General features: G+C 37.5%; 1 protein-coding gene and 1 long non-coding RNA gene across 4 annotated transcripts in view; one reads left to right on the plus strand and one right to left on the minus strand.

Annotated features, from left to right (window-relative positions):
* Nucleotides 1-23,723, plus strand: part of KIAA0825 (KIAA0825 ortholog) — a 351,023-nt gene that overhangs the window by 283,877 nt on the left and 43,423 nt on the right. The gene's annotated exons all lie outside the window — the stretch shown is intronic.
* LOC107034419 (uncharacterized) overlaps nucleotides 1-23,723 on the minus strand; it is a 79,664-nt gene that overhangs the window by 3,535 nt on the left and 52,406 nt on the right. For both annotated transcript variants that reach the window (XR_012071310.1, XR_012071311.1), the window contains 3 exons: nucleotides 7,697-7,745; nucleotides 6,521-6,617; nucleotides 582-720 (listed from right to left, as the gene is read on the minus strand). This is a non-coding gene — a long non-coding RNA (uncharacterized lncRNA). The remainder of the gene's footprint in view (nucleotides 1-581; nucleotides 721-6,520; nucleotides 6,618-7,696; nucleotides 7,746-23,723) is intronic.

A 23,723-nucleotide genomic window follows, 5' to 3' on the forward strand; every position in this document is an offset into this window, starting at 1 on the left:
GAAGTTGAGTTGATTACACTACTTCCTGGGGTACCTTTCAAAGTCATAAATTAATAGACTAAATCTGTATCCTATGTAAGGATTAGGAGATTTCCTGAAAGCTCAGATACATAAAACTAAAAGTACAATGATTATAAACGTAATCATTTTGTTAATATGATTTTCTTAATTATCACTTTCAACTAATTTTTCATCACACTTTACTATGAAACATTACAGATGTACAGAAAAGTTGAAATAATTTTACAGTAAATACCCATTTACCATCACTTTGATTCTGCCATTTTACTTTACTTGCCTTTGTACATATCTATCTTTCTTTCTTTCTATCCATCAATCCATCTTACTTTTCCATGCATTTCAAAATAAGTTGCAGCCATTAGTATACTTCTTCCTAAATACTACAGTGTGGATATCATTAACTACAGTGCAAGTATTATTTAGTGTTCTTTCTTTCTTTTGAGGGTAAATTTGTACACAATGACGTGTTCAAATCTTAAGTGTAGCATCTGATGATTTTCAACAAGCTTTCGCTGAGCTCCAGCCATGTTGATGAACTCTTAGATCTATTAGATACTGACCTGGAATGAGGTTCAGTGAATATACAAGAGTCAAAAGCCATGTTTTCAGGCCACTCACTGTTGCTAGATGAGCTAATCTCCACGGCCACCTCTTCCTTGGGACATCCACGTCTGAAGATCTCAGGTTTACTCTGTTTTGCTAGGATGGGTAGTTAGTAGAATAGAGCTCCATCAACAATGGTCATACTGTCTGTTGTGTCCCTGTCAGGTACACAGCATTTGGCTAAGTGCTATGGAGAGCACAAAGGAGTCCCAAGCTACAGAGACCTAGATATGGAGTCCCTCAAAGAGCACTTGTAAGATTGGGCACTCCACACCTAAAGTGGGATGATTAAGATTACATAGACTTAAACGCCAAGTGTGTAGGAGAGGAAGTTCCAGGGAGTTCAGAGGAAGAAGGTAAGAATGTCCTGGAGTGTCTGGGAAAGATTCCCTTGACTCCACAGCATCGATCTGTCAGCGACCAGAGTGACCATTTTAAAAGGAAATCTGATCTTGTCAGTCCCCTTGCTAAAAGCCCTCGATGACCTTCCAGCATACTTGGAACACTTGCGAGGCCCTGTGTGATCTGGCTTCCCTTTCATCCTTGACCCCATCTCTTCCCACACCCCACGTCCTCCTTGCAGCCTTCTTTTCCTCACACACACCAGGCTCACACCCCCAGCACAGCCTCTTCACTTGCTCCCTTTCTGTGGAACATTCCTCCTCCAACTCTCGCAACGACAGATCCTTCTCATTATTCAGGTCTCAGGCCCAACATCCCGCTGAAAGGTTGTCTCTGCCAAAGAAACCTACACATACTCCTACAGCCACCCCGCCCTGAGTCAAAAATCCCTTGATGCAGGAATAGACTTGCTTGGCTTGGAGCAGTTATCATGGGAAGTGAGTGTAGAAAGTTTGTGCAGAAGATTATTGGAGCAACATCTGAATGAAATTAGCAATAAACTAGGAAAGAAGAATCAAAAAAATGAAAAAGAAGTACCAATAGAACTTGACGAACATAAATATATGGCTGGAAAGGCAAAAATCTAAGAGAGCAGCAAGATAGCCAAGCTTCAAAACTGGAAGGAATAGAAACTCTAGGGGAAGAGACCAGTACTGGTATTAGACTCTCCTTGGAGTATTTATGAATGACTCAGAAAGTTTATTTAGTTCTGTAAACAAGGAGGAAAATTTCACAAGGCTACGTAAAACTTTTTGCTACAATAAAAGTAGTAACATAAATGAGATCAGAAAAAAATCCCGTCAAACTAGTCTTTTCCCCTGAATGGACTATATTAATAACTGTATTAGTTATTATGTGTAAGCCTGATGTAATTATTTGACCATTTAAACCTAAATTAAGAAATACATAAAAATAAGATTTGCAATAAGAAAATGAGTATGGCCAACACCCGCTGATGGGTCAAAGGCTTTTGAGATGATATATTTAAATGTCCTGAAGGTTTGCAATGCGTGGGCCCTTCATAGTTGTTGATGAGGTAGATGACATCTATATTACCTTTATTTCAATCTTGACTCCTTTTTATGATACAGCATTTTTCTTTAGTGTGTCCATTGCCAAGAACACATCTACCGATTATTCTCCTGAAAGATTTTTCAGTGTTCTTCCATTTATGAAAGTATACCTATGGATTTTAAACCTTGAATACTTTTGTATAGTTTGACTTGGAATGGCTTTCGTATATATTACGAAATATTATCTGCACAATAATTTGCGAACTAGACAATTCCGTTATGTACAGATAAAGAAACTGAGGCTCCGTGATGCTATTTCTCTAAGTTCTTAGCTTAATAAATAGTAGCTATTACTTTTGTTTCTTGAGAGCAGAGACAAAGCATCATCACTGCAGCAGTTACTGAAATCCTCATATTCCCTCACTTCCTCTTCACCCCACTACCTGTTGAAACCCCTCCTCCGACAACCCATTCAGTATTTCATCAACCCTATAACTATCGTAAAAAGTTACATTCAGTCTTGGGGCAAGTAAGGTTCAGACTTTTTTTTTTTTTCAAATAGATCTTTCAAAAAATGTTACCAGCATGCTGACATCTTTGTAACAATTAGGGGTCCTTGAGGTGTCAAATTGACTAAAAAAAGGACACTTTCCCTTGAAAAGGCCACTTCAATCTCAAATTTCTATTACTGTTTATCATCCAAAAACATTGTTCAGTAATGCCTCCTCGCTATCCAAGAGTTGTCCCAGTATTTCTCAGGAGACCATGTCAATTTGAATTACAGTACATGCTACTTAGATACAGCAGAAATAAGTTTAAACTGCTGAAGACATTGGATCCTTTCAAAGCTGTTCTTAAATGCTATGAAGGAGACTAATCATAACATGCTAATTTGTAGATGCTCTATTTTATGTTCCTTGTTCTTGCCTCTTCTGTGGCCTTAAGCACAATTCTGTCATTTATTAAAATCACCTCTATGTCCAAAATCCCATTCTTCAATATTGAAAATAGATAATTTTGGAAGTTGCAATAATATAATTTTCGATGCAAGATTTTAGTACACACAAACCTTGCCTACTACCTGTTAATATATTATTAAAATATTCTATCATACCGCGATCCCTAATTACTTTATGCAGATAGACAAATGAATTTATTTAGATAAGGAAAAATCATTTACTTTTCATGCATTATGCAAGAATCATGTCTAAAGCAAGAAATCTGTATGAAATTTTTCATTTCAGCAATGGAATCTCTCACAACTTTTTAGTAAATTGCAACTCCAATATCCTTTATTCCCCAAGGATGGAAAGAATGCATTTTATTTTTTGGCAAAATAAATAAACGTCCTGAGTTGGTAGAAATATCAATTACAAAAGTGTCTACCCTAAAAGTCACATTTATTTTGTTTGTTATTGCAAGTTATTAAAAGGCTTCCAGGCATGCATATAAAACCTGAAAAACAACAATTGAATCTATCATATTAACTTAAAATCTCTCCATAAAAAAGTAAACCCAAGTAATTTATCAGTTAGGGAATGCCATGCTGCCCCAGAAGTCAATACAAATACAACAATTTAAAACATAACTAAAATGAAGTTCCACAAGAACCCTCAAAGGGAATTGTTCTGCTTCAGATTCAAATGTAGAGACTAAAAATACATCAGCTGACCTTAATTTTCTTAAAGTAACAAAGGAAGAAAAGAAAAATAAATTTCATGATCAACAACTAGAATTACACTTGAGAAAGAAAATATGGCTTTGAAAAGGAAACATAATCACACCTCAGGTCAGACAAGTCTCTGCTTTCAGAGTAGACAATTCATACTCTCAAGTTTTGCCTAATATTTGCCCTAGTGCTCAGTTTCTTTGATCATTTGTCTAATTCTTAATATGCCTTTTTAAGTCAATCCCTGCAATTCTATGTAGGTGCCATGAGTTGGCAGTCCAGCTCATTTTCTTTTGTCTTTAGTTATTTTTTTTTATTGCTTGTCATATCATTAAATATTCTTTTCATGCTAGTTCTGTTTTTTCCCCTGAAGCAACTCACATGCTCACTCACACAAAATTCAAAGGATATACTCAAATTTTGACAATCGGGCTGTCATTATAAATAGGAAAGGCTTCCAGACAGACACAGTTCCTAGCACGTTAGCTGTAACTCTTCCGATCTCTAAGCAGATAAATGAATGTTATCACGCTCCACCTGAAAGGTGGTGCTCTGCATTATCATATTAAATGGCTACAAAATATTTCTTGGAATGGATGTCTCAGATTTATCATATGAATAATCTATCACTGGACATTTGCCTGGTCTCTAATATTTTATTTAAATAGTCTTGATAAAAATTCTTAAGCTCTTTGAACATCCAACCAGATAGATAATGATTAGAATATTAATACTTTTGATATATAAACCAAAAATATAAACCAAAAATCAGCAACAGTTTTCAAAGAGTTGCATAGCAAAGCAATTTTTCTGGATAGTGAGATAAATAAAATTATTCTATTATTATCTTCAGCCTTACTATTTCTGTTTGTACCCAGTGAACTACAGAAAGCAAATACAAATGGTTTCTTAATTGTTTGATTAGCTTTTAAAAGAAATAGCCCTCCTAGTAAGCAGTGTACGATCTTTCATGCTGTTTTCCAAATATGAAAGATAGAGAATTACTTCGGCAAATGCAGAAAGGGGGTTCTGCATTTATGGTGACGGGTGTTTAAGGACACACCACTATGCTGTTCATGTAAACTTAGTCTGGTGTTTAGATGGGAAATGGGCCTATGTGAAACAATTTCATTCAGCACAAAGATGTAACTTGAGGCCCAAATGAGCTACATACAACACATTAATTTTAATGGCTCCCATAGGTAGGCAAAAGCAAAAGTAACTCTGAGGCCAGGCAACTCTGCAGAGACGTATCCTCCATGTGGTGACGCAGCAACCATGGCCACTCCGGCTCTGAATCTGCCATCTTAGGATACATCCTCTTCTGTTGCCATAGCAATAGCAGATGGGTGTATTGTGTCCTTCTAGTGGCAGTTAAGTGCTTTGACCAGTGATAAGACTGTTTACAGTCCCTTGGTCAGAATTAGTCATATGACTCCATCTAACTGAATAGAGACACATAGACTATTTAGCAAGCATGATTATTACCACCACAGACTTAATAGGGTCACTTATGTAGTTTTGGGGCTTTTGTTTTTATCATACCTATTCTGAATATCTGGATGTTTGAGAAAACAAACTTTTAAAGTAATTTTTATTATAAAAGTTGAGTTGTATCCTGTTTAGGGGGAGAAAGCAAATAAACTAAACTGAAAAGTTTTAGTGAAGATGAAGAACAAGATAGGTACCGGTCCTGGTCAAAGTGGAAGAAGTTCCTTTTCTTCTAGCAATAATTTTAGCATTTGCCAGATTTATAATTTTGTCTTCTTGTCTTCTAAATCCCAGAAGTAGCTTCTATTTCTAAAGATCTTTTTTCTTTTTTCTTACTCTAACATTTATGTATATATAACTTGAAGCTATATTAGCTTGAATAAGTTCTATAAGTTCTACTAGCCTGAATCTAATAGAACTGTTAATGTCATACATGGTACGTTCAACTTTCTTCACTTAGGAGATTACTGAAGGCTTTGCGCACTGAAGGTATTCAGTAAACGTATGTAGAAAATTTAATTGTGTATAACACACGTATATTAAGGCTGTTGCCTAAGAAAAATTCAGGTAAAGAAGAACCTCACCTTCTCAGGAAAGATAGTTGTGTCTCATACAATAATCAGAGTAGAGCACAGTGTGGGGTCAAGGTGCAGGATGCAACAGAGCATGATCCTGGCTTAGAGACAGAAAGGTCCAGGGCCTCCCTAGGAGAGGGGAGGGGTTGCCTCTTACAGGAAGGAAGCAGAACTAGGACAGTCCTAGGAAAGGGAGATGTAACCATCAGCAGGGCTGAAATGAGTGTCTACAAAGAGGCATCATCCATGTCCAAGTACGTCTTTGGACACCCAGGTTCCCAAGTTAACATGTTTACTGTTCCCCTTTATTCATTGTTAGGTCTTACTGCTTTGTAGCTCTTCTCTAAGAATATTGTAAATTACTTACTCCTATACAGTCAATATAAGTAATCCTTAGTAATTATCCAAACCATTAATAGTCATCACTTCACAGTCTAGTTACCTTTCTCTAGTCCACATTAATTGTTGTAGGGAATCATGGGGCCTTTGCTGGCAGAGAAAGATTTTAATGCTCTTTAAAGAAAACTTTTAAAGTATTCCCTTCTGACAGAAATTTGCATTCTGATAATATTTTATTTGTATCTTTTTTTAATGTCATGACAAGAAATGGATTTGATTTTGGAGAGGAATCACTTTGAATAATTAATCATGAATTACTCTAATTAGCAGAAAATAATTATAGGTTGGACATAAGCTCTTTAGAATGCAAAGGACAGAGTAAAAGACTATTGGAAAAATAACAGCACCTGATAGATGTTGAGATGAATCCAAAAGAGGGCTTTTCTTTGTATCAGTCCTTGAACTAAGGCATTTCAAATACCTCACATTAGAAAAGTCATATTTCTGCAAGACAAAAATTATTAGCAAGCATATGTCATTGGTTAGAGAATATTTAGTGTAATAATTAAAGAAGACATCTTTAATGCTTCCTAAAAAAGAAAATGTAGTTTCACTTGTTCCCTTCCTAATATTTTCTGGATCAGAAGAACGATCTTAGACTCAGCATATTTGTACATTGTAGGAATGTATAAATGTACGTGGAGTCTTACATATTCATTTCACTTAGAAAATGTTTGTCAGATGATTGACAGAGTTTTGTTTGTGGCTTCTGTCTCTTCAGAGGAGCTTGTAGGAACTGGACATGGCAAGCCGATGAGAAAAGGTAACAGAGAATATTCCATTTGTAGTCAGTTTCTACAAGGACTATCAGCAGGACCCGGCTCACAAGGTAGCACAGTCCACTCAAAGCACAGTTTTAAGCTAAAGAGCTCCCAGATGGGGGATGCAGGAGACAAATGCCCCAGATACGGCACCGCAGAAACTAGCTAGTCCCTAACTAGCTCTCTGACTTAAACAAGTCTCACTGTGCCTCTTTACCTATTCCTTTATTTTTAATTCAACCCTTCTCACAGGGTTGTAACACAGTAAAAGTGAAGTGTGAGATTAACTCTTCAAAGTTATAAGCAATGACAACAAAAAATGATGAAGTATTATTTGGTCAAAATACAGTTTTAATATATTTGATTTTTACCAATAAAAACATATTGACAGTGTTAGAAATAAGGAGTATCTGATGTATGGTTGAATAAAACATAACATTTTCATATGAACATCATCTAGAAAAACAAATATGATGCGTTATTGCATTGAGGCATGCTTTTGTGACTATTGATGCTAATTATGCAAGAGTGCGTCTTTGCAAAGAAATACATAATCACATTCCAATCATTTGTCACAAATGATCCCTTAGCACATTTCACTGTGATTCTCCAGGTTAGGTTTCAATTTAAGAATAACATTCTCACTCCCTGAATCTTTGCTGTTTTTCTATATCACTTTCCTGCTACCGTCTAGAAAGTTCTTCCTGATTGTTTGAAAGAATGTGATCAAGGCTTATGCATAGAATAAATAAATGGTCCCACCTGAACAAAAAAACACCATCCTGTCCCCTCTTTGTTCTTCTTTTCTTACCTGAAATATTGAATGAAATATTATTTTCAGTGAACTACCATTAAAACATATGTTGGTTGCCTGGGAGAAGAGAGAAGGGCCCAATAATCTCCTTCAACCTTCTGCCATTAGTCATTGGCATGGATTCTTTTATCTGTTTAGCTAAAACAGCTTTGCAGCGGAGGCCGGTTGTCCTTGTTTGACTAGGATTTTGGGAGAATCTGGTTAGCGGTTATAATAAGTGAGTTTTAAGGTTCCTTTCAACCCTAAAATGTTTTAGTACAGGTAGTCTCATGTAGCCTGGGAATGCCTTGAGAGAGAAAGGAAAAGAGATGACAGACAGAATTGAGGAAGTAAGATCATTAAGGAGAGTAACACATTTCACTTTTGGCTGGAACTAGTAGGCAAAGACATGAGTGAGACAAATGGACCGTGATATAAAAGCTAACAAGCCATGTGCATCCCAACTTCCCAACCCCTGCATCTATTCTGAGCAGAAGTGGGCTTCACCAGAAAAAGACAAGGTTCTTTGGGGAGGAAAGAAAGGAGACTGTATTGTTGTCTCAGTGATAGGAGGAACTTACTGAAGAATATGGAGGTAGATGCCTCATTTCTAGGGACTACATGGATTTTCCATGACCTTGAAATCCTAAAGGCTCAGGCCTCTTGGTGACAGAATGGACAGAGCAGCTGGAGACTGAGCAGAGGCTGTGATGTTTTCCCCTTCCTTTGTCCACAGGGCCTTACTCCCTGATTTTGAGGAACTTCTTTGTCCCAGAATGTTCCTTCATCAGGCGTCTTGGGGACTCTGGCCCAGGAGAGCATATCATGCATTTGCCTTGACTGAGGGCCTCTTCCCTCAGACAGAGCTGAGGGCCCTGCTCCATGTATTTTTATGTCCGATTTCACAGAAGTAATCCTCACAGGCATGGTTTGGTAGAACTTTCAGCTCATCTGTAAGGATATTGAAATATACACCATTTACTTATTGTCAGTAAACGTTTTGTGGGTTGGGTGAGCATGATCTGTCACATGGTGACTCCTAGGGGAGGCCAGGGAAGGGGCAGATTCCTGGGCCTGGTCACTAGCTCCTTCTGGAATCCTGGCGGGCTCCACCCCTGAGGCCACAGAGGTGGGACCCTCAGGGTAACACCAGGTAGTCTTCAGAGAGAACATTATCAGAACCCTCTCCTGATGGGATTAAAACCCAACACTTAATTCTCTTGGAAGAGAGAAGATGAATGATAAGAATGCTAATAACTTGGCTTGAATTTATTTAATTACAAAATCAGTGAAACAAATTTGAGGGGGCATGTAAAACTTTCCAAAAACGGATCAGTGGTTAGCGAGGAGTCTGAATTTTAGATCTTCCTGATGCATCTATGTTTCCAAGTAGAAGAGTCTGCTTTAATATTTAAAATAGGTTAATATTTCATTTTCATTCCCATATTTAAAAAGGCTTAAGACTTTTAGTGCAGTTTATCCTCTTAAACTGGCTCACCATGTACAGAAAATGTATAAAAGAACCAGATCAAACTATTTATTACAAATTCTTAGTAGAATCTGAATCAAGATTCACAGAATTTGGTTTAGTTAGTTGTCTCTTCTTTTATAATTTTACTATATTTAAATACTGTGAATGCAGTATATATTTTTATAATTTATTCATATAGCTCAATAAAAGAAAACTTTTATAGCTCATGGTCTAATTAATGTAATATTTATAATCTATTTCAGATATATCATTACTAAAAATTGTTTTTGCCCTAGGTTAACTGCATTCAATTAAAGAACTATTTATAAAGCACTTGGTATGTGTAAAAGCTTAATAATAGCCAGTGCAAAAGCACAAAGATGTTTAGGAGATGAATATATAAATAATGAGAGCCCAACACTTAACTGAGTAAATGTCATAAGAAACAAACAAACAAAAAAATCTACGGGTTAAAGGCAGAGGAATAACAACAAAGTTGGAAAACAAGAAATAAATTCATTGAGAACAGGTAATCTGATGGAGGCCTTGAAGCATGGGTGGGATTTCAGCAGATGAAGGAAGTATGCTGTGGGAGGAAGGGGCATAAATTAGTTTAGAGGCAAGACACCCTGGGGTAAATTCTTGGATGAAGCACTCCTGTTTAACTGCAGCATGGGATCCACTCTGTGGTATGCTGGCAGTCTCTCATTTCTTCAGAACTCTTCGGGAATGTTGATTTTGCAGTTTGGTTTGGTGCAACAGCTATTCCTTGAATGCCCACTAAGTGACAGGCACGGTGCCAAAGCGGGGAAACAAGATGAAAGGTAAACGTGCTCTGCCCTCAGATCAATTACAGGGGGCAAATGCTTTCCAGTACTAGAGTTACTAGAGGTATGCTTGGAATGGCGTTGGACGCAGAAGAGCCCCTAACCCCGCGAAAGCAGGATGGCTGGAACTCTGTCTAGGGGGACGGGTAGGAGTTAGGATAAAAATGGAAGCAAAGGTGTTCAAGGCAGAGGGGAGAAAAGCATGCAAAAAGCAAAAGGTAAGAAACAGTGTTTGAGTTAGAGAAACTATAGTTAGTCCAGGATTCCAAAACATTCATTCGAGTAGTTTCTAAGAGTGTCATTACTGCTTCAGTCTTTTTGGGTTTTATACATTTGGCTGATTTTTGATGTGATCCTGTGATGGAAATATATTCTGTGGCTTCCATTATAGGTCCACCCCCTTCATCTGAAGACTTTGGAGTTGCTAACAGTGTTCCATCCCCAGAATACAGATGTATTTATGTTAGTGTTATGTTATTATTATACCACATGAGGACTGTGAAACCAAACATTGCACATATTCAATGTTCTATGGATTTCATTACTCTGCCTCAGTGAGCCCCATGATTATACATTATTGGGCAGCATACCCAAGGTTATAAGGGAGCCCAACAATGAGACATTTGCAAATTGCTACCTTCTTATTTTGGTAAGAAAATCTACTGCTTTATAAATGATTCTGATTATAATTCACACAATCCCTTTATTATCCTGTACTTTGAGTCCCATGTATGCTCTTAAGTCCTCAATACCAACACATTAAATCTCCATGATAGATTTGGTTGTCCCTCCTCCCATCCTTTTTTTTCCCTTGAACAAAACATTGATATCTGAATATATGAAGCGGAAAAGTATTCTTCCTAGACTATAGTTCTGTCTTCTCTATCCTGATCTAGTAACTCTTTGAAACACATTTTAAGAAAGTAAGATTTTAAAAATCAAGACTGTTATTTTAAAATATAAGCTTAGCTACAGCATGGGTATGTGTAGCTAAATACGCTGTTCAGCGGGCCACTCGTTCAGCCCATGATGATCCTGGGTATAAATAGCATATGTGACATCAGGGATTCATTCACTGCTCGGTTTTGTGAATCACTGTGGAAGCTAATCTTCATGACTCCTCATTTGTGGAGGAAGCTACTATATGCAAAAGATGTAAAATCAGACACCACTGAGAACGTGTGTTTGTTAAGAGTGAAGTCTGTGCTCTTGTGAAGTTCTTTGATTATGCTGTTTATTAAGAATTTAAGGCAATTAAAAAATGACATGTAAGTCACTTGAAACTGTGTCTATACTCACCAAACAAAAAGGAAAATTAGAAGATGTGAATAATTTAACTTGGAAATGTTTCCTTCTAGTTATCTAGATATTTGAGGTCTAAAACATTTGAATAATTGCCTCATATTTAACTCCTACATGTACATACAGTAAAAGAGAGGAGGGGGGAATCCTTTGAAATGTTCATATTTTCCTCTTATGTCAACATTAATATGTCATAATATTTTTTTGTTTTATAAGACTCATTTCCAGTTGATGCAGAATTTTAAAGTGAAGCTAATCACAATAATTAAGGAGTAAATGTGTAAATGAGGGCCTGATTCAAGTTATTTAATTAACATAGATTCATGAAAACTTGGCAACTAGAGGATTAAAATACAGATTTTAATCTAATCTGTTTCTGTACTCTTCAGTACACCTAAATTATCACCAAAGAAAGGGCAGTAGTAGAGAATTACAAATGTGTAAAAAACCAGCAAGCTATTTCCTGTTCCTTTGTGACTGTCTAGTCTAACACAGGCAAACCTCATTTTATAGAACTTTGTGGATATTGCATTTTTTACAACTTGAAGGTTTGTGGCAATCCCAACTCAAGCAAGTCTATGGGCACCATTTTTTCATTAAAAATTTTTTTCTTCATTTTTTTTCAGTTTGTCTCTACTTTAAAATTTTTTAATTTAAAAATTTTTTTATTTATTTAAAACAATTTTATTGAAGTATAGTCAGTTTACAGTGTTGTGTCAATTTCTGGTGTACAGCATAATAGTTCAGTCATACATATACATACATATATTTGTTTTCATACTCTTTTTCATTATAGGTTACTACAAGATAGTGAATATAGTTCCCTGTGCTATACAGTAGGCACTTCTTGTTTACCTATTTTATATATAGTAGTTAGAATCTGCAAATCTTGAACTCTTAATTGATCCCTTCCCACCCTCTTCCCCACCAGTAACCATAAGTTTGTTTTCTATGTCTGTGAGTCTGTTTCTGTTTTGTAAATAAGTTCATTTGCCTTTTTTTTTTTTTAGATTCCACATATAAGTGATATCATATGGTATTTTTCTTTCTCTTCCTGGCTTACTTCATTCACTTAGAATGACAATCTCCAAGTCCACCCATGTTGCTGCAGATCGCATTATTTTATTGCGTTTTTTTTTATAACTTAAAGGTTTGTCTCATCCCCGACTCAAGCAAGTCTATGAGTGACATTTTTTCAGATAGCATGTGCTCACTTCGTGTCTCTGTGTCACATTTTGGTAATTCTCAAAATATTTCAAGCTTTTAAAATTATTATATTTGTTATGGTGACCTCCGATCAGTGATCTTTGATGTCACTACTGTAATTGTTTTTGGTGCCACAAACCATGCCCACATGAGAGCAAAGTTAATTGATAAATGTTGTATGTGTTCTGACTGCGCCACTGACCCACCATTCCCTCATCTCTCTCCCTCTCCTCGGCCTCCTTATTCCCTGAGACACAACAATATTGAAATTAGGCCACTTAATAACCTTGCTTAAGTGTTCAAGGGAAAGGAAGAGTTGCATGTCTCTTACTTTAAATCAAAGCAAGAAATGATTAAGCTTAGTGAGGAAGGCAGGTCAGAAGCCGAGTTAGGCTGAAAGTTAGGGCTTTTGCACCAGTCAGCCAAGCTGTGAAAGCAAAGGAAGAGTTCTTGAAGGAAATTTAAAATGCTACTCCAGTGAACAAATGAGTAAGAAAGCAAAACAGCCTTATTGCTGATGGACAGCTTTAGTGATTTGGATAGAAGATCAAACCAGCCAAATTTCCTTAAGCCACAGCCTAATCTAGAACAAGGCCCAAACCCTCTTCAGTTCTGTGAAGGCTGAGAGAAGTGAGGAAGCTGCAGAAGAAAAGTTTGAAGCTAGTACAGTTGTTTCATGAGGTTGAAGGAAAGAATCCATCTGCATGACATTAAAATGCAAAGTGAAACAGCACTTGCGGATGTAGAATCTGCAGCAGGTTATCCAGAAGATTTAGATAAGAAATTAATGAATGTGGCAACACTAAACAACAGACTCTCAGTGTAGATGAAATAGCCTTACATTGGAAGAAGATGCCATGTAGGACTTTCATAGCTAGAGAGGAGAAGTCAATGCTTGGCTTCATAGCTTCAAAGGATAGGCTGACTGTTGTTAGGGCTTAATGCAGCTGGTGACTTTAAGTTGAAGCCAATGCCCATTTACCATTCCAAAAAATCCTAGGGTCTGTAAGAATTATGCTAAATCTACTCTGCCTGTGCTCTGTAAGTGGAACAACAGACCCTGGATGACAGCACATCTGTTGACAACATGGTTTACTGACTATTTTAAGCCTACTATTAAGACCTACTATTCAGAAGAAAAGATTCCTTTAGAAATGTTACTGTTCACTGATGATGCACCTGGTCACCCGAGTTCTCTGATGGAGATGTACTAGAAGATTCATGTTGTTTCCATGCCTGGTAACACAACATCCATTCTGTAGTCCATGGCTCAAGGAGTAATTTCGACTTTCAAGTCTTATTACTTAAGAAATACATTTAATAAGGCTATAGCTGCCATAGATTGTGATTCCTCTGATGGACTGAAAGTTGACTGAAAACCTTCTGGAAAGGATTCACCATTCTTGATGCCACTAAGAACATTTATGGTTCATGGGAAGAGGTCAAAATGTCAACATTAACAGGAGTTTGGAAGAAGTTTATTCCAATCCTCGTGGATGACTTGGAGGGTTCAAGATTTCAGTGGAAGAGGTAACTGCAGATGTGGTAGAAATGGCAAGAGAACTAGAATTAGAAGTGGAGCCTGAAGATGTGACTGATCTGCTATAATCCCATCATAAAACTTTAGTAAATAAGGATGTGCTTCTAATAGATGAGCAAAGAAAGATGGAATCTAGTCCTGGTGGAGATACTGTAAAGGTTGTTGGAATGACAGCAAAGGGTTTAGAAACTTAGCTATTAAAGCAGTGACACGGTTTGAGAGGATTGACTCCAATTTTGAAAGAAGTTCTATTGTGGGTAAAATGAATCAAACAGCATCACATGCTACAGAGAAATTGCTTCTGAAAGGAAGACTCAATCATTGCAGCAAATTTCATTGTTATCTTATTGTAAGAAATTGCCACAGTCACCCCAACTTTCAGCAATCATCCTGATTAGTCAGCAGCCATCAACAAAGGAGGCAAGACCCTTCACCAGCAAAATGATTACATTCGCTGAAAGTTCAGATGATGGTTAGCATTTTTTAATGATAAAATATTTTTTAGTTAAGTCATGCACATTGTTTTATTAGACATATGCTATTGTGTACTTAATAGACTACAGTATAGTGTAAACAAATTTTATATGTATTGGGAAACCAAAACATTCATTCACATTCACTCTATTGCAATATTCACTTTATTGCTGTGGTCTGGAAACAAACCCACAGTATTTCTGAGGTATGCCTGTACTCCTGTATAGGGAAGTTCTTAGAGAAAACTTGTGTGAATCTTTTCTATGATGAGGAAGTGAGGAGGTGGAGAAAAATGGCTTACCTCGCTAAATCAACCGCAAGTGGTGTTAACATTAATCTACCCAGGACAGACTGAGCCCTCTAGTGTGAATGGGGGCCCAGCAGGCCTGGCCCAGTGTCCTCCAGAACCAGGCTGCCTTTTATCTCCTCCTACCACAAACAAATGGCTTCATTCCTCCTGACCAGTGTTGAAAGCTAAGTGAAAAGACCTAAATGACAGCAAGTAAACATACCTTCTACTCCAGCTGAATGGAATTGGCTCCACCAACATTTCTCTCAGCATGTCTTTCATAAATATTCCACCTTCTCTATTCCCACTGCTACTGCTACTTTTTTCATCCCTAGAGTCTTAGTCTGAATTTCTAGATTCAGGCCATCCCTTCAACTTACTTGCAGAGTAATCTTGCTTAAACTTTGCTTTCACTATATTCTTAACTTGCTCTCTGTTCCTTACAGTTGGAACCAATATTTAGGGTCAAATGAACCAGCTGATCTCTAATTCCAAACTGACAGAATAATGTTAAGATGATGTACTGGGGGTCCTAGACCAGCCTAAACAAAGCATGTTGGGAGAGCCTCTTTTGAGTGGGATCAACTGGCTTGTCTTCCCTAAATACACCAAAATCACATTAGAGGAGCCCGGTATGGGGTCAAGAGGAGGCAGTGAGAAAATGAATGCTAGTTGGGACATTGAATCTGATGTGTCAGGAATTCATTTTGATGGAAGTAGCTAGAGTTGTAAATATGGATTTGGAGTTTATCAGGGAGGTCTGGGTTGTGAGAATCCTCAGGGACACCCAGGGGTTTACAGGAGGTGACGACATCGCCAAGGAAGGAGAGAGAGTCTGATGAAAGAACACACATTCATCAGTTCAAATGCCAGAGAGAATAAGTTAGGTTAGGAGTAAAAAGCGTTCATTGAATTGGGCCCTAGATTACTGTGAATGCATTCAGCAGGAAAGCTCACCCTTTCAAGAAGCTTGTTGGAGAAGAAAAGGAGTCAGGGCAGTAAGTAATGGGAGATAAGGCAGAGATCCATAAAAGATAACTGATAAATCAGTAACTAGAATGACATAATCAAATGGCTTTTAGGAAGATTAATCAGGGAAAATTAGGAGAGAGAAATACAGAAAGCAAGTAGACTTCTTAGGCAAATGAGATTATCGATAATAAAAATAGAAGGGACTTTAATTCTTAAATCTTTCTTTCTGTTTCATCTCATATTTAGCTCCAGACAAAAACGTATGTATATTCTTTATCAATATTTCAGCTTACCAATTTTAAAAATATTTGACTCTTCACATGCCTCACACAAAGTCTAAGGTCAAATCTTGTTTGTTCTATGCTGCCTTTGGACCTATTTTCTCCATTCCACAACCAGTTGTGTTTCCTTCACTCTGCTAGGCTGCTTGCACTGCTCTCTCATCTGGCCTGTATAAAATGTACCTGGTTGATGAACATTTCTGCTTCACGTGCACTAGATCTGCTTTCTTACTTCTATTAGTTTTGCTCTCCTTTGGTAGTAAATTCCTTTGTCTCTTCTTGATTGCCTTTTTGGGGGGGGGCAAATCATAGATCTGAAAAGGAACTCATATCCAGAATATATTTTTAAAATGTTTACACTGATACCAAAGCCAGACAAAGATACTACAAGAAAATTACAAATATTCTTTATGAATATTGACATAAAAATCCTGAACAGAATATTAGCAAACTGAAGCAGTACGTTAAAAGGGTTATACACTATTACCAAGTTGGATTTTGTCCTGGAATTTGAGAATGAGTCAACAGACAAAAATTAATTTATGTGGTATGTCACATTATTAGAATGAAGGAAAAAACCAAAATCATCTCGATACAATAAAAGAATTTTATAAAATTCAACATCCTTTCATGATAAAAAAAAAACACTTAATAAATTAGAAATAGAAGGAAACTTCCTCACTATGATGAAGGCCATATATAAATAACCTAACAATATACTCAATGGTGAAAGACTGAAAGCTTTTCCCCTAACAATCAGGAACAATGTCCATTTTTGCCACTTCTAATCAATGTTATATTAGAAGTTCTAGCCAGAGCAAGTAGGCAAGAAAAAGAAATAAAAGGCATCTGAGTTAGAAAGCAAGAGGTAAAATTACCGATTCACAGATGCATCATCTTATATCTAGAAAACACTAAAGATCACACACACACAAGGTTAGAGCCAATAAATGAATTTAGCAGAGTTCCAAATGCACAAAAACCAATTACATTTCTATATACTAGCAATGAACAATCCAGAAAGATAATTAAGAAAATAATTCAATTTACAATAGCATTAGAAAGAATAAAATACTTAGGAGTAAATGTAACCCCTATCAAAACCCCAGTGGTGATGAAGTTTTGAAACTAGCGAGAGGTGGTGGTTGCACAAAGCTGTGAATGCACTAAATGCCATTTAATTGTACACTTTAAATTGGTTAATGATTGCCATTTTTTATCCTTTTCCATTTCCTTCTCTGTCATTCCATATTGCTTTCTGATTCCCTGAATATTTGTCACTGCAGGCTTTCTACACCTTGTAAAGTTGCCTTTCTGAAGCTCTCACTTGTGTTCTCTTGTTCTTTGAAATTGTTTGCCTGTTAAATTTCATTAGTGAGTTCCTCAGTAGAAAAAGAAGCAGGTTAATGTCACTTCCACTTTTTATTTAGATTACCCTCCTTTTGACCAAATGCCATATTAGATGCCCACTGTTCAAAAGGTTTTAATGATTGTTCTTTGTCAAAACTCAGGTTAAGCCCTCACGTAAACATGGCAGACGGAGTTTGACTCGAGATAATTATTTGAAGGGTGTCCTAAAGCTCAGTAGATTGTCACAGATACTTATGTATTTACTGTTATCTTTCAATCAAATGTAGGCATTTTCACTCCTAAAATGCTAATATAATTCCTTAAGCCACTAGGAGCCATTAGGAAATCAGCCAGTGTTAATATTTGCAAAGGAAGAAATAAGATTCGATTAAGACAAGTAAAGATGGCCCAGGACCAAGACCCACTTCTCAGAGTGCAAGCCCTGAGGCAATGCGAGTGGAGGGCTCTGGGCAGCTAAGCTCAGCAGGAGCACTTGGGTGTCTAATTAGGGGAAGAGGCTGGAGGAGGGAGACAGCGATGCTCCTCAGGAAAGGATTTTGCAGTGAAACAAGGCTGCAATGAAATTGAATTTCTCTTATAGCATAGGTTTGCCTCAATGCATGAGTCCATTTTGAAGGGTTTCCTTTTTGGGGTTTTTTTTTTTTGAGAGTTTATTTATTTTCAGATATGCCCACAATTATTAAGGGAGGGAAGGGTCTAACCTTTATAGGGTCCCTCTTTTCCATGCATCACATTAGTTGCAGGGAAAACTATAGGAGATCTGGTTCGTTTGTTTACTCATTCACTCATTTATGCATATATTCATTCATTCATTTAAAAAAATTCATTGAGCATGTGAGATGTGCAAGGTACCTTGGTACATTTTATAACAAGATAGACACAGTTCCTATTCCTCCTGGAGTTTAAAGTTGTAGACAAATAGGAAGTCCAGCATGGTATGCACCACGATCAGGGAAGCACAGGTGCTACCTGAAGTAGAGGCAAGAAAGGCAATCCGGATTAGGAGCAGTAGCAAGGACTTCACAGGAGATACGACATTTTAGAATTAAAACAGTAAGCGTTAGCCAGGCAAAGCTGGAGGGAGGGGCAGGGAAGTGAGGACAGAGAAGCAAAATAATATTCCAAACTAGAAAACACCTGTAGTTCAAGAGGGGAGGAAGAACATAGTATTTTCACATATGTTAACAGAGTTGTCTAGGGCTAGGAAGCAGAGTTGTAGGGTTAAGAAAGGAAAAGACAAGTCTGGGTCCCCACCATAAAGGACTTTGGTGTGCTGGCTCTAGCTGTACAGTGGAGATGGGATGAGGGGGGTGGGCATGACATGCGGTGGCAATGCCAACTTTTGTAAGTCTCTATTGCAGTGATTCTAGCCAGAGATAATGGTGGCCCGAATTAGGTTAGCAGCAAAGGGGATTTATTTGAAAAATATTTAGTAGATAAAATAGGATTTGGTGGTTTATCAGACAAAAGAGAAAAGCAAACCATGATGCGCAAATATCTCATTTGGCCAGTAGGTAATTGTCACTTTCATTCACTAAAGTAGAGAACACTGGAGAAAAAGCCTTTTGTAGGAAGAAACACCCCAGATGCTTCGTAAAACTTCAGATTAAAAAATTATGAAGCCCACAGACAGACAGAAGCCAGAGTTATAGATTTGGGGAGGGGCGTCATTAGACAAAACAGCAACTGAATCTGGAGGAAATGAATGAGCTCACCCAGGCCAAGAGTTCACAATTATAATTGAACAACTAATTGTGTATTATTCATTTACTGTGTCTCCATGACTATACTTTAAGCTCAATGAAGGCAGTAACAATGTGTCTATTCACCAGAACCAAGTATAATACCTTGCTTATAGTAGATAATCAATCAATCCTTTTTGAATGAATGAAAAAGTAATACCTGTGAAATCCCATAGTCAATTACAAAGGAGTATACATGTGTGTGGGATTAAAATTGATTATAACTAGTCAAATCTAGACCTGCTCCAAACCTATCAGGAACTACATTTTATGCTTCCTCTCTGAAATGCATGCATCGGAATTTGGTTTTGACCAGTTTACTTTTTACATGAGAATATTAATGTCATCTGTACAGCATACTGAGTAGCAATATGGAGTCAAACCCTCTTTGGTCAAGTTACTAACTGAGTGCCTCAATTCCCTTGTCTATGAAATGGGGACAATAGTACCTATTTCACAGAGCTGTTGATAGATTAAATGACATAATGTACATAATATATTTTCCACAGCAATCTAGACTATAGAAATACTCTAAATAATTAATACTATGTAAAACTTTGTGGAGGTGGAAGTCCTCCATGGTGTTTCTACATGTCTTGTGATGTGTTTTACATTTCGAGGATCTTTGCATAGCATGCTGCCTTGGAAGATAGAGGTAGTGACTCCCTCAGGTTAGAAAGCAGATTCGTTTTTTTAGCTGGATGATAAAGATAGTACTTCCCTCGGGGGCAAAGGTTGGGCAGGTTTGTTAGCAGCCCCATTAGAAGAGTGGGTTTCCTAAATCTGAGGTTCCTCTACTGAGACAAACCCACGATGTGTGCATCTACCTGGGCCATGGGCATTGCCCTGTGGGGCCTGAGGGGCAAGGGTAACCAATGTGAATATGAAACTGATGTTGCCTCAGCACCTCGAGAAATTAAGGCCTCTGCCTCTTTCCTAATGGCCTGGCTTCTTTTGCCAGCATATATGAAACTGTGGGAGGCGGTCTCCTTAGCAGGGCAAAATCTCAGACCCTTCACTTTTCTTGATCAAGTTGCGTCTTCCACGTAGACCTGTATATTGTTGCCGATGTTTTGTAAGACACTGTTGCCCAATCTTGACACTGCATACTTTTCGTAATTCTATTTATGAACAATATATAAACAGGTGCTCAAGAGACAAAGATGTTCATTTGCACTTTGAAGAGTTCAATCTTTTTGCTTATTTGATTGGGAAAAGTTTGAGGAACACTACTTTGTGTTTAAAAATTTCTTATTTCACCCACAGATCCATAGGTGATTTGCATAGTATAAATCCTTGCTATCTAATAAATATTAAATATTACAACTGTATACTGAAGTTCATATAAGAAAATTCCTAGTATTGGCATCAATTATTGAATAAATAGCATAGATCAAGGCAGCCATTAGCTAACAAATACTCTGCATTAACACAAGGGTGGTATTTATACATCATGTATTTATTTATATATCAAGTGATCTCTGATTTCTCAGTGTTTATTCAGGAAATGGGCACATAAGTTCCAAAAAGACACCAATATGTTTGTATGCACAGGCATATGTATAAAATGCCTAATCATATCTCAGAATACTGCTAGAGATATGCTTTGTGAGGAAATATAATCCAGGGGTTAAAAGAGATAAAGAATATTGACTTGGATCGTATGTAAGCAGGTAAGATCCAGTAGGAAACAGTGTTTGTAAACTTAAAAAAAAAAAAAAGGGCAAAGACAAGAAGGAAAAAGTGAGTTGCAAGTAGGACCCAAGGTAGCAGACAAAATATACAGGAGACACAGGAGATAGATCTTACTTGAATAGTCTAAGACATGAATAAGAAGGAGAAGTAAAAGAGCCAGTTTGCTCTAATAGAGGAAACTGGAAATAACAGTACAGGATGGAAACAAATACAGCCTTGAGCGGGTAAGACTTCCTACAACAAGGACCACTACCAGGTGAAAGGAGGAGTTCGCCGTGATGACATGTGAGCTTAATCCAGAAGACAGAGGGGACTTGGGAGCCCAAAAACATTGTATCTCTAAACACCAGAAGACAGTAATTCATGCCAGTAAAAGAAGATAAAAGAGGAAAAAAATAATGGAAGTTGGATAAACCAAAACATCTATGATATGGGGAAAAACTTCTACATATTTGAATTACTGATATCAAGCAGAGACATTTTAGTGCTGTTAAGCCACAGGTGTCACTTTCTGTGGCAGAGGTGAAACTGAGCTAAATTAAACAAACATGGAGCTACATTAACAGTATTTCTATGGTTTACTCTTGGGACATCCATCTCAGGGCTAAAGAGCAGACAATGAGATGGGAAAAGATCCTATAAGAAGATCAGAGAGAATGGAAGTTAGGAACTTAGATTTTGACCTTTATTGGCAGTTTTTTCCCCTCTCTCTTATCCTTGGGTGGTGGTAGAAAAGATAGGGCAATAATAAAAATTGCTTAGTTTTGGAGATATGGCCAAAATCTAAAACACTAGCATATTTTAAATAATTAAAGTGTCAGACATTCTTTTACTGATACAGTATAACTTTGTTTATTATTCTGTTAGATAAAGCCTCTTGTCATAATACTCCAGGCAAAGCTGTTAACACATAAACTCAGATCCACACCCTAGACCTAATTTTTTAATACAGTTTCCCCTTTGATCTACTGCATGTCTGAATTTAATTAGGAGGTCTAACTTGATGCCCTGCCATTGTATCTTTTGCTCTTTTTGCTCTTTCGGTAGATTGTAAGAAAGAAGAGTTTTCTGTTTCTTTTAAAAGCATGCTCATTGTTAGTTAGTTCATTGAAAGGTGTCACCTTCTACTTCATGTTGCTCCTTGGGTCCCTTTATTCCTTGTCTCCTGAACTGATACAATTACCATCTCTACACTCTGTAAATAGAGCTTGCAGAGCCGGTTTCCGAGGAATATAATTTTCAAAAGTGCCAGACATAAGAATGACTCTAAAGTCATTTGATGAGTTCTCTGTTACATATCCTCATTTGCTTCCTTCCCAAAGAGATTTTTGATTTCTGCCTGGAACATGCTTATCAGCTTAAAGGTATGCAGCATCATTATGTTACGAAGATTTTCTTCTGCAGCAGCAAGTGCACTAACCTTGAATGAATGAATCAGTTGCTAATCATGTTGCACTAAGCAAATAAAAGTCTGAGCCGACCTAATCTTGCTTGCTTAATATCAGTTTCTGCAGACTTCAAGTGTAATGTTCTAATCACTGGCGCAAAACAGCCAATTAATTCGCTTTCCCTACGTGTTTTTCCTGACCAAGATGCATAGGGGAGCGGTGCGTTCAGTCATAATCATGCTCCACAAAGATGGGAAATGTTCCCTTTGAGCTTCCAATCATTAGGCCAGCCGAAGTGAAGGCAAGCCCATTGACAAGTGAGAATGGTAATAATTTATTTTCTATTGATGGGTTGTGACAAATCATGTCGGAGCAGTGGCTGCATACTGTGGGGCTCCGCTAAGGAAGACTGTGATGGGCAAAGATGAAACCCTTCACAGCTCATTTAGTCCAAATGTAGCCACCTGGGTGGTGAATCGGTTCAACATCCCAGCCCAGGCATTCCAGCACAAAATTAGATTGCTAACAGGAAGGCCATATAGGGGTTCCTATAAGGCATTAATCAACAGGGTTGAGCTGTCAAAATGCAGAGTCTGAAATTAAGAAACACCAAAAGGATTTGAAAATGTGGCATTGCTGTCAAAAAAATCAAGAATGTGATGCCTACTGTAGGAGTCCAGCCACCATTAAGAAAGCAGAGAAGAAAGATGAATTATAAAGGGGGTAAAGAGAGGCATTACTCCTGTGGACATTTTTCCTAAGAGTTTTACATATGTTAATTAGTAAAAGCAGCATGAAGGTTTCTGTAAGCACGAGCATACTCCTTTTCACAGTAACACCGACAGGGCAAATTATATGTGTCTTCCTTACCGCCCCACGTCACAGTTCATCTCTTATTTAAATTTCTCTTCTACCTGAACCTGCTGATAAGCAGAGCATTTGATGTCTCGTGCTGTTTCTGAATACAGGGGCTTCAAAGGCGGCGGAATCCTTGGGCTTGCACAGCCTGTTCTCTGAACATCCTTTCTGGTAGAAGAGATGTCTTGCATTGGAGGGTGTGGACTGTTCATATGTGTGTGTGTGTGTGTGTGTGTGTGTGTGTGTGTGTGTGTGAGAGAGAGAGAGATTAAATTTTACCAATATTCTTTTCAGACTTCATTATCTATTTTTATGCTAGAAAAAGTATTTAGTGCCATAAACAAAGCCAGACATGCAGGGTTTCTGAAACGAATCAAATTGTCGCTGCCCCCCAAAAAGGAAAGGTTCTAATACCTACAAGTATATTCTAAATCCTGAAGAATTGCTTTTCAAACCCCACATGGTTTCTCAAAGTGTGGTCCAAAGTGCACACACAGACACACGTCAGCCCTAATGCAGCCACATCTCTGGGCTGGGCCTGGGAAATGGAATTCTAATAGGATCCCTAGGTGATTCTGAA

Source organism: Vicugna pacos, chromosome 3 (assembly GCF_048564905.1).
Source record: "Vicugna pacos chromosome 3, VicPac4, whole genome shotgun sequence".
NCBI classification, from domain to species: Eukaryota; Metazoa; Chordata; class Mammalia; order Artiodactyla; family Camelidae; genus Vicugna; species Vicugna pacos.